Here is an 11,522-nt window from a genome sequence, read left to right as displayed (position 1 = left end):
TGATTTTCACTGGTCTAGATAAATCATTAAAAGCATTCTTTTTAGATTATAAATAGGAAGTCTTTACTCTGAAGAAGGCACTTTTTTTCTCACAACAAGGCCACTGGACAGCCTCTAGGTTTGCTTTGCTACCTTCTCTAGAAATGGCTTGATGACTTTAAGGTTTGCTCCTACTTCCCCCTTCTGCTTCCCTCAGATGATGGAGGATCAGAACTAAGGAGCAAGCTCCAGCCTTCTTTATTTCTTATGACATGGTCCTACAGTTTGGCTGCTTTTTTTCTGGAATTTGGAGATTTTAGCCCTGTATGCCAAAGAAGCTTCTGGATGTCCAATAGTGTCAGAGACTCAAGTGTTCCAAAAACCAAAAACCAGTGTACCCAAATGCAATAAAAACCCTGGCTGACTTCGGCATGGGCAAGAAAACCTAGCAGTTTTTCTAATGCTGACTTTCAGAGGAAAGATATGGGAAGCAAAAGTAATCGTATAAAATAACAATTTCTTATTTATTGTTGTTCAATTATAGTTTCCCCCCTTTCCCCCATTACTCTCCCCTGCCCTGCACATCGCCCACTTTCCACTTTCAACCCTCCTCCCCTACCCCACTGTCTTTGCCCTTGGGTCCTTTATACATGTTCCTCTACTTGACCTTTCCCCTTCTTTCTCCAGCTAAAGAAACATCTGAATTTAAAGTCTTGTTTTGAAAACAAAAGCAATCCCCAGTCTTCATCATATAGACCTTACATTTCTGTAGGATCATAATTGAAAAGACCAAAATAAAGGAGCCCAAGCTGCCATTCTGAATTTGCATCATCCAACTTAGTTCATTCCTTTCCATAGATCAATTGAATTCTTTTTCTCAAACAAAAATTTTTATACTGAATGGATGCTCTGTTATGATTGTAGTTGTGAGATTCTTATTTCCTCTCAAGTTGTTCAACAAGGAAAAGTAAACTAAGAGCGGGAAAGCATAGCTTGTTTCTACCAGTTTGTGAAGCCGTGTGTGGATGGTATTTGAAACAGTGTGATCTGATGGTGCTCAAATCTAGTTGATCCACCAGCACAGGTTTCGTGTTTGAATGTCAATTGATTGAGAGAAGGAAGTCTAGAAGAGCTTCATTTTATGAGCTGAAGTACAGAATCAGGAGTCAGAAGTAATGTCCTTTCATTTCTTTTTTCAATCTTTTTTTTGCCTCACTGAGAAAAATAAATATTTCAGGTGAACATATATTAGACATTTATTACCACAAAACTTTAAAAAATTTAATGTGCATGACCCATGGTCATGAATAATGGTGTGGGGATTGCCTGAGGGAATGGGAGATGCTGTGTGGAGGGGGGCAAAGGGGGAAAATTTGGGACAACTGTAATAGCATAATCAGTAAAATATAATCAAAATATGGAAATAATAGACAAAAATGAAATGCAGTGCTGTTTCATCATAGTGCTGTTCACTATGGCAATACTGAAATCCCTTGAGTGATTATGTGTTTGTGGTAATATTTCTAATACATAAAAAAGGTAACGAAGAGGAAAAGATTATTTCTGAGTAGTAGTGATATATATATATGTGTATATATACATATATATACATACATATATACACACACATATATATATCTCCATCATTTTATTAGAATATATTTTACAGAGTGAATGTTTATTATTTTACAACTTAAAGTAATAGTAGTTTAATATATTAACCAAAGTGTTCCAAAGTATGCCGGCTTAGTGGAAAATAAAATAATTGTTATAGTCGAATATAAATTTCACAGTTAGAACCACAGACATGATCTTTTCTAGAGCCAGTATACCCCAGAGGGTACAAAATATCCTGTTTGCTTGGATCATATCCACAAACTGGCAGATCTGGCCACTCACTGCCTGCCTGCAAGCCTCCTGGTGTTCAAAGGCCTGAGCTCTGTGCCAAGGGACCCAGTGATTCTTATTCCATCTCACAAGCTCTTTTTTCATCTCCTCTGGATTATCTAATTATTATCCGAATCCTTGTGACAGAAACTTCCATTTATCTATTCTTTATTGATTCTCATCTTCCTAAGGTTTTCTTGTGAGTGGAATATGTCTGGCAAAAAAACAAAACAAAACCCTGTCTTTTCTGGTTTCTCACACAAACAGTGCTAGCATGTACCTAAGTCCTAGCCAATTGACTCTAACAGTACTTTTTATTCATGAAAATTGGAAACTCAAAAGAAGAAGGGCTTTAAGTCAACTGGCATTTGTCATTTTGTCTTTCCTTTTTCTTACTGCATGGAAAGCAAATGGAAAGGTGAAGAACCTAGTGACTATCTTAAAAGCATGAGATTTCTGCGAGGATGGAAGCTTAAGGATGGCAGAGCACATATAGGGAAGCTAGCAGGAAGTCAATTACTTCATTGAGCTGGCCTGAAAAACCAACTATACACATCACTATTTGAGAAATATGAGTCTTTATCTTATTTGAAGCTTTATTTTCTTGTTTCCGTTACTCAGAGTTTAATACATTGATACATCACTTTGAGAGAGGTGACTCAGTTAAAAATTGTTCTGATTATAGGTTCATAGAATCCTGTAATTTTCCAGTGTGACCTTTTGTGGTTTGTAAGCTTACTTGTTTGAACTACCAGGGTTGTTAGGAAAGAAGGATTGCCAGTTATTGTAGTTGCCAGAACTCAGAAGAAATTAAATCCTAAACCATATGTTCCATACTTCTTTATGCAAAGTATTTGTGAATAATAAAAAGCTATAAAATCGTTGAAGAGTACAATAAATGAGCATGAATGTTAAAATACTTTCTATGAAATTCCTAATCCATGAAATATTTACATCCATTAAATCATGTTAGGGGGACCTCTATACATGTTCTTTGACTTGCCTCTTCCCCTTCTTTCCTGTTATCCTTCTTCCTCCTCCCCTCTGGTCACTCTCAGTTTGTCCTTCTTTTCCATGTCTCTGGTATTGTTTTGCAATTTTGTTTGTTTTGTTGATTATGTTCCATGTGTAGGTGAACAACAACAAAACAAAATTAAATAAAAAATAAAACAAAAAAATATGTTAAAAGAAAACATTTTTGAGATATTATTGAAATTTTCTGTGAGACATTAAATTGTAGTTAGGAGTTGCCCTATACACTGCAGGAAGTTTAACCCTTCTGGATTTCACTCATTAAAATTGTATTCTACTCTTACTCATGTGAGAGTCAAAAATGCATCCTGACAGCTCAAGATACATCCTTCTGCTCCCCTCCTCTCACTTCTTTCCCTCGCACCTCCCTTACTGAAAACCACTGGATGAGGGAGATTCTGAAACAACCCTGGCTTTCATTTATTCCTCCATTTCACTTGCTTCACATTCAGATCTCTATTTATCACTACTGATTTCAAGTATTCAAGTGAGGTAACCTTAATTTTTCTCTAATAATGAAATTCTGTCCATTCAACCATCCTTCCTCTCTAGATTTCCATGAAATACGTTGAAAGAAAATAGCATACATTTTGGGAAGTAACATATTAGTGAAACAGTTATGATTCTACGAAGAAAACTACAAGGAATTTTAGGCTAGATCCACTACTAACTTGCTACAAACCTCTTAGGGTTTTTATTCATCAGTGAAGTATGCTTAATAATATTTCCAATTTCTACCATGATAGTGTTATTAAAATTATATGAGTTAATATGTCAATAATCAGGTTAAGTGAAACACTGGGATAGAGATTTTTGTTTGAAATTTATAAAAGTTAATGTCTATATATTTGTGTATTCATGAATATATTTCTTGAGGTTCAAAGAATCAGATCATTACTTTCTGGTTGGTTATATCAAACATTCAATAATAAAAATTATGAATATTCTGTTGTCGCATATATATTTATAGTTATATTTATATTTAAAGTGACTCTGGAAGAACCACAGATATTTGTAATGATTTCCCACCTGACTCACAATTCCTTTCCAATGATTCTATTACAGTGTGGTTGGTATGGTTTTTATTTTCAAAAAAGGAAAAGCATGCATATTTAACAAACACTTAAGTAGCATATACTTGCGCCACTGATTACTAGTATTAAGTAATTTAATCTAACAAATTTATGTTAAATACTATTACTTATAAAAGGTTGTATGGCATTAGGTGTTGGAAACTAGATTGTAATTCAGGTAGTCTGACTAAGGGATTCATATTCTTAATTATTAACAGTACAAAGAATACATATATTTAATTTAAAAATATTTTTGATAAAACAGTTTTTCTAAATTGAATTTTAAATGGTATTTCAAGATATAAAATCATTTTTTTTTTAATTTTCCCACCTGGTAGCTACTTAGTCAAAATCATTTTTTTAAAGATTTTATTTATTTATTTTTAGAGAGGGAAGTGGGAGAGAGACAGAGAGAGAGAAACATCAATGTGTGGTTGCTGGGGGCCATGGCCTTCAACCTAAGCATGTGCCCTGACTGGGAATCGAACCTGCGATGCCTGGTTCACAGCCTGCGCTCAATCCACTGAGCTACGCCAGCCAGGGTCAAAATCATATTCTTTACCTTTTTCAAAAATAAATTTCTGAGTTGAAAATGTCTAATGGAAGTTCCAAATTTTGAATGCTCTACTTATTTCTTCTTGCTATTTGTTGCAATAATAGAATTTCACATTTTATTTTATGCATACTATGCAACTTTGTGACAGGAAAGGGCGTGACAGAAAGGAAACATGGAAAATATTTATCACCTATAAGGTATTATGTTTTTAAGTAGAAACTGTATAAAATACTATGGATAATCTTTCCCTAATGACTCATGACACTAAAATATGGGAAACCCTAAGACATAATTCAATTGTGAAATGTTATAACATTATAAATAAAACATTTTCCATATTTTTATATAGCATACATTTAAATAAAATACATCATGTATAAAAACATAGCATCATTAATAAATTTAATAGCTTCAGTGTTTAAATATGTACAATGTGATACTACAGCAGATATTATTTTTCTTATTTTCTAGAAAAATTTACTTTCAGAATATAAGTTGAAGGCATGGAGTCTCTTTTCTTTGTTTAATGTTAGATAATATATACAATATTAAGATAACATTTCCTGTTACACTGAATCTTTTTTTTCTTTACTATCACCATGCCAAAATGAATATCTTCTAATTTCCATAATTACATTTTCAAGTACTGTATAATTTTAACTAGTTTCATTCTGGTCATTTTAAAAACTAAAGTAAATACATAAAATGAAAGTCCCACCTAGTTTGCAATACTATTTCATATATTAAGTTTATATATTCAATACACCATTTTCTTTTCCAAATAATTTTATCTGTTCCTTCTTCCTTGACACAGTGCCTAGCGTATACCTGATAACAATAATGTGAGATAGATAAATATTTTTACAAAAGACTTTAAAGTAAAAAATAATTATTTGAACATGAAAACTACATCTTAAATGATGGCTTAAAATCCTTTATGCATATTTAGAGCAGAAAGTTAAAAAATATACTTATATGTATTGTAATATTATATCACATTATTTCAAACTATTCCCTACTTCGAAGAGGTTGTAAAATTCCTAAAAGATAATTAGTTTACTTCTCATTATGTTAAATATGTTTTATAGTGATGAATTATTAATGAATGATATCAGAGAAGAAAATTTCTCTAGCTTTTTATTGAATTTTTATTATTTTATTTTATTTTAATTTTTATTATATTTCTATATTATCTTTTAGTCCCTTCATATTCCCTGAACTTCTGCAATCACCACACTGTTGTCTATGTCCATGATTCATTTTTCCTTTTTGCTCAGTCCCTTCGCTCCCTAACCTCTACCCACTTAGCTCATGTCCTGCTCTCCATTCTATGAGTCTGTCTCTATTTCCCTTGTTAGTTCAGTTTTTACAGTAGATTCCATATATGAGTGAAATAATATGGCATTTCTTTTCTCTAAATGGTTTATTTCACTTAGCATAATGTTTCAGGTCTATCCATGTTGTCACACAGGGTAAAAGATTTATTCTTTTTCACATCCAAGTAGTATTTCATTGTGTAAATGTCCCATAGTTGTTTTATCCTCTCATCTACTGATGGGCACTATGGCTGCTTCCAAATCTTAAAGATTGTAAATAACAATAATGCTGCAACAAACATAGGAGTGCTTAACTTCTTTTGAATAAGTGTTCTATTTTTTAAAAAAGCTTGTAAATAGTTACAATTCTATATGTCTATGAATTAGGTGGTATATCAATGGAACATATTTATGAAATAATAATTTATTACTGGACTTAAAGTTTCCAGATTTACATGCTTTTCATGTGGTAATACATTTTGATGGTGTATGAATATTTAATAGCTTGCATGGTACTGGAACAGAACAGACATTAGTTTAAAGATACACACACACAAAAGGACAAGTATATGGTACAAACTTAGAAAATATTAGTCCTGGTATGCCACATTCAGTCTAATAATTACAGAGTTCTTCACATGTGTTCTTTGATCCACTCTAGGCCATTCTTTTTTTGGTTATCCAAGTAACTTACTCCCTTCCTGCCTTTAAATCTCTTTACAGATCACCTTCAAAGTGACCATTATTTGACTCACTTTTTAAAAATTGCACAAACTCTGCCTATTACTCTTATCTTAATTTTTCTCCATTGAATTTTTTAAAAGATTTTATTTATTCATTTCCAGAGAGGGAAGGGAGGGAGAAACAGAGAGAGATAGAAACATCAATGTGTGATTGCTGGGGGTCACGGCCTGCAACCCAGGCATGTACCCTGACTGGGAATCAAACCTGTGACACTTTGGTTCACAGCCCGCACTCAATCCACTGAGCTATGCCAGCCAGGGCCTCCATTGAAATTTTTGGTAAATAAGATTATATTAACACACAAAGATGCTTATTTGTTTATATATTGTTTATGGTTATTTTCCCCCAACAGTGACAAGTCTGTGTAGTTATGGGAGAGACTGTTTGGCTAACAAAGGCTGACGTGTTTACTATTTGGACCTATGCAGTGAAAGCTTTGCTAGTCCATGACCTAAATAATTTCTTTATTTATTATGTTTACTATCTATCTCACTTCAGTAAATTATAAATTCTATAAAGCAGAGGTTTCTCTGTTTTTTAAAACAGATTTTATTGATTGATTTTTAGAGAAAGGAAGGGAGAGATAAAGAGAGAGAGAAACATTTATTTTTAGAAAGAGAAAGAGAGGGAGAAAGAGAAGGAGAGAAACACCAATGTGTAGTTGCCTCTTGCACGCCCCCCCCCCACTGGGGACCTGGCCTGAAACCCAGGTGTGTCTTTTTGTTTTAATCTTTGTTATTTCTGTACTTCCATTGACTATAATAGCACCTGACACACAGTAGACACTTAATAAACATTGATGTATAATGGGTGAATAAATAAGAAATGAATAAAATATTGATTTATTTCTCTATGTGTATGCTCTCTTCACTATTTAATCCTTTATTTTTTTCAGTTTTGCATTTCATAAATTATAATAGTCATATATAAATTTAAAAAATAGAAAGGAGGATGGCTGGGGTGGGGGATAGTGAGGAGGGAAATGGAAACAATTGTACTTGAACAACAATAAAAATGTGAACAAATAATAAAAATATATGGTTTAAATGTGTTCAAAAAAAGAGAAAATAGGAAAGGAAAATGAAAGTCAAAGGTACATAATAGACTTTTTAGGAATAGTCACAAAAAGATAAAGCTCAGGCAAAATCTAGGGTTAAAAAAACAATTTAAAAACAAATTTAATTAATTGTAAACAAATACAAGTTTATTGGAAATATTTTTGAATATGAATATAAACAAAATGTAAAAGAAATCTATTCACAATCTCATCACTCATCAATAATCACAGTTAACATTTTGATATCTCTCCTATAATGCAAACAGCGGCCTGCAGTGTCCACGTCATTATGGATGAAATGAGACATTCACATGGACTACTGAGTCTCGTAGAGGAAAGGAGACAGCATGGTTTTCTCTCAAGGGGAGCAAAAGCCAGGCCTCCACCATGACAGGCCTTTGTTGGGTTACTCCGCCCATTATATGATGGTCGTCATTTACTATGCACAGGCTCGCTTTAGGTGGTTATCTTTTACAGAAAACAAAGAAGCCAATGCTGCTAATCACATCACAGAAGAGGGATATTTGCAAATGAAAAGGCAAAAGTAGTTGAACCAGTTACACTCTTTGTTGGAAGGTTTAGCATGGATTTTAGGAAGTTGCTTTGCAGTAAATGTCTTCAATTCGGGTTGAGGGAGTTTTAGCAAAAGGCAAGATCATAGTGGCCTAGGTACATTGCCGGCCTGATTCCCCACAGGAGAACCTATCTTGAGTGTGGGTCCTGTTCATCTCCCAGTGGGAGATTGGCCCACATCATGCAGAATGGTCGAATAGACTCCTACAAGTCTTCTCTTCATGTATGTTTTTACAGATAATATAATTTTACTCTAAATTGCTTTTCAAGTTCTTTTCCATTCAGTAGTGCATTGTGATTCTATCTTACCTTTTGTCATCAAGCATTAATGTGATTTTTAATTACTGATTATTATTGTGTGATGGCTTTGCCATATTTTATTTAACAAGGTTTTTATTATTAAAAAAATTAAGTATCAATTAGACTCTCCACTCAAGTATCCCCTCTTATATCTCAGAATCACCTTGTGAAAAAATATTCATAAGAGAAAGCATATTTTCAGAAATTTTTCCTCATTATATCTCTCAACTGTTAAAAGCATCAATGGTAATTTCTTTTTTTTAACTATTTTTTTAAGTTTTTATTTATTTATTTTTAGAGAGAGAAGGGAGGGGGAGAGAGAGAGAGAGAAACATCAATGTGTGGTTGCTGGGGGTTATGGCCTGCAACCCAGGAATGTACCCTGGCTGGGAATAGAACCTGCGACACTTCAATTCGCAGCCCATGCTCAATCCACTGAGCTACGCCAGCCAGGGCCGTAATTTCTTTAATAAATATTGTAGTTTCTTTCTGAAAAAAGATAGAAAGGAAACAATGTATACAATTATTTTCAACAAGAATTATAATTTGTGAAAAATTGACTATAAAATAATAAATTATCAAATAATTTTTAACATGGGTTTTTAATCATTATAAATATGTCATGTATAATATTCTCTTCTTTATCTTTAATAGGTATAATTTACTGAAAGAGAGAAAAGTAGAAATAGTTTTACTCTTTGAAAGTGGAGGTGACAATAGATATTGCTATTTTTACTTTTAATATGACCAGAAATGTATAAAAAATGAATGTGAAGAAACCTAAAGTGAAGATAGCACTTCATATTAATGTTCATAATATACAAGTAATGAGAAGAGTTGTAGACTTGAACAAAAGATATTAGGAAAGTAGATTTCCAAAAGGTCACACAAAATATAACAAACAATTCCAACAGCCTTTAGATGTGACCATAGCTTAAAATAAATGTAAAAAATGTGGCAACTGAATTCTGACAAAATAATACCAGTGAGGAAGAATGAAATACCTAGAAATCTGAGTAGTTGTTCAAGGCACTGGTAATGCTAAAAACTTATGTAAAAAATTGTCAAACATTTTCAGTAAGGCAAATCTGAAATGAGCTGAGACTTGAAAAATGACATGGCCAGAAAAATGCATTTTATGATTTCTGAGTCTAAAGATGTAAAGGAAAATAATTGTGCCCACTGATGAGAGAAGATGGTATAATGCTCTACATTGAAAATAAGAGAACAATAATCTCCCACCTTGTTATGGCAGGTTGAGTTCCCAGGTGCTAGGAAACATATTCTAAGAAAGAGATTAATTTTCAGGATTTGCAGATTATTTTGGGGAAGTTCTCTTGAGATTAACACCAATGGAAGGGAGCAAAATAAATAACTGGACAAAGGCAGCAGATGACAGCCACTCCTAACAGAAAGGGCATCCTTGGGGTTCTCCAAAGCTGTGACAGACCATCATGTCCTGGCTGCTGTTGCTCAGTGGTTTGAGTGCCAGCCTGTGAGCCAAAGGGTCACTGGTTCAATTTCCAGTCAGAGCAGATGTCTAGGCTGTGGGCCATGTATCCAGTAAGGGGTGCATGAGAGGCAACCACACATTGATGTTTCTCTCCCTCTTTCTCCCTCCCTTCTATGCTGTCTAAAAATAAATAAATGAACTCTTAAAAAAGTAAAAAAAGGTATGATGGACCATCAGAATTACCCAAGTTGGAAAGAGATAACCAGGCCATTTTATTACCATGTTGATCACTGAGTGAGGCTGCTACTGGAAGGGATAATAATATGGATTAAGGCAGGCTTTTTCATTATAGTGATCTGCAAATAGGATTTAAAGCTTTTGGCAGCATTCATAACTGTGTCAGTGAAGAGGGTAGTTCAGGATAAAATCAACTATCGTCCTCTTACTAGGTTAGGTTCTGGGAGTAGTTTCTAGTGGCCTTTTCTTGTTGAGGTACTTAGAGTATGAATGTCTGTATGAATCTTTGCTTCTATAGCTAATATCAGAACCACAATAAAAGGCAGTCATCATGTCCATCCTCTGCTGTCCATTCTTAATTTTCTTACCTTCTGGTGGTTTATTTTGTCATTATCCCTGAGGGTTCCAAGACATTGGCTACTATGCTCTTCTCAGGCTGAGAGTGCTTCACCCTTCCTTTGTTCTTATTGTTCACATCTTCCATACCTTTGCTGATTTTAGTCTAGTAAATTTAACTATCATTTAAGAATTGGGTATTAAAGTCTCAAACTGTTACTGTTTGCCTATTTCTCTCTCCAATTATGTTACTTAGTATTTGCTTTCCACATTTCTGAGTTTGTATTTATGTGTGTGTTTTTTCACAAATTTTATATCTTCAAAATAATGAACACTTTTATCATTATGAGTTTATTTTGTCTCTAGTAGCATATTTTGTTTTAAAGCCTGTTTTGATGGATTTAATTTAGTCATTTTCAGGTCTTTTATGTTTTCTTCTCGCCTGGTGTATCTTCTTCCATTCTTATTTTCAACTTATTTTTTCCTTGATAGGGATAGAATTTGGGGTTATGGCATGATAGTCCCCCCATCCTTACACCTATTTATTGATATTACTCCATTGTCTTCTAACCTACATAGTTTCAGACAAGAAGTCCTCTGTATTTTTAAATTTTTTTCCTTTATGCATAATGTCACTTTAGCTCCCTTCAATATTTTTTCTTTATCATATGCTTGTAAGATCTAAATGTGATATATCTAGGTGATTTTTTTTTTTTTTTTTGGCTAGTGGGGAGGCATTTATCCTGCTTAGCCTTCTCTGAGATTCTTGGATTTGTAGTTTGCTTTTTGTCATTAATTTTGGAAAATCCTCATCCATTATGTCTTGAAATATTTATTTTTCTCTTTCTGGGATTTAACTACACATATTACAATATTGCTGATTTATAGCTCTTATTAATTTTTATTAATAAGTTTTGTCTGCCTCTACACTTTCTTCACTGTCATTCAGTAAATTTTAATTACTCATCCTCAAGATCAT

This window comes from Phyllostomus hastatus, unplaced genomic scaffold, assembly GCF_019186645.2.
Source record: "Phyllostomus hastatus isolate PE091 unplaced genomic scaffold, TTU_PhHast_1.1 phas_contig_40, whole genome shotgun sequence".
NCBI lineage: Eukaryota > Metazoa > Chordata > Mammalia > Chiroptera > Phyllostomidae > Phyllostomus > Phyllostomus hastatus.
Note: the sequence above shows the minus strand (reverse complement) of the source record.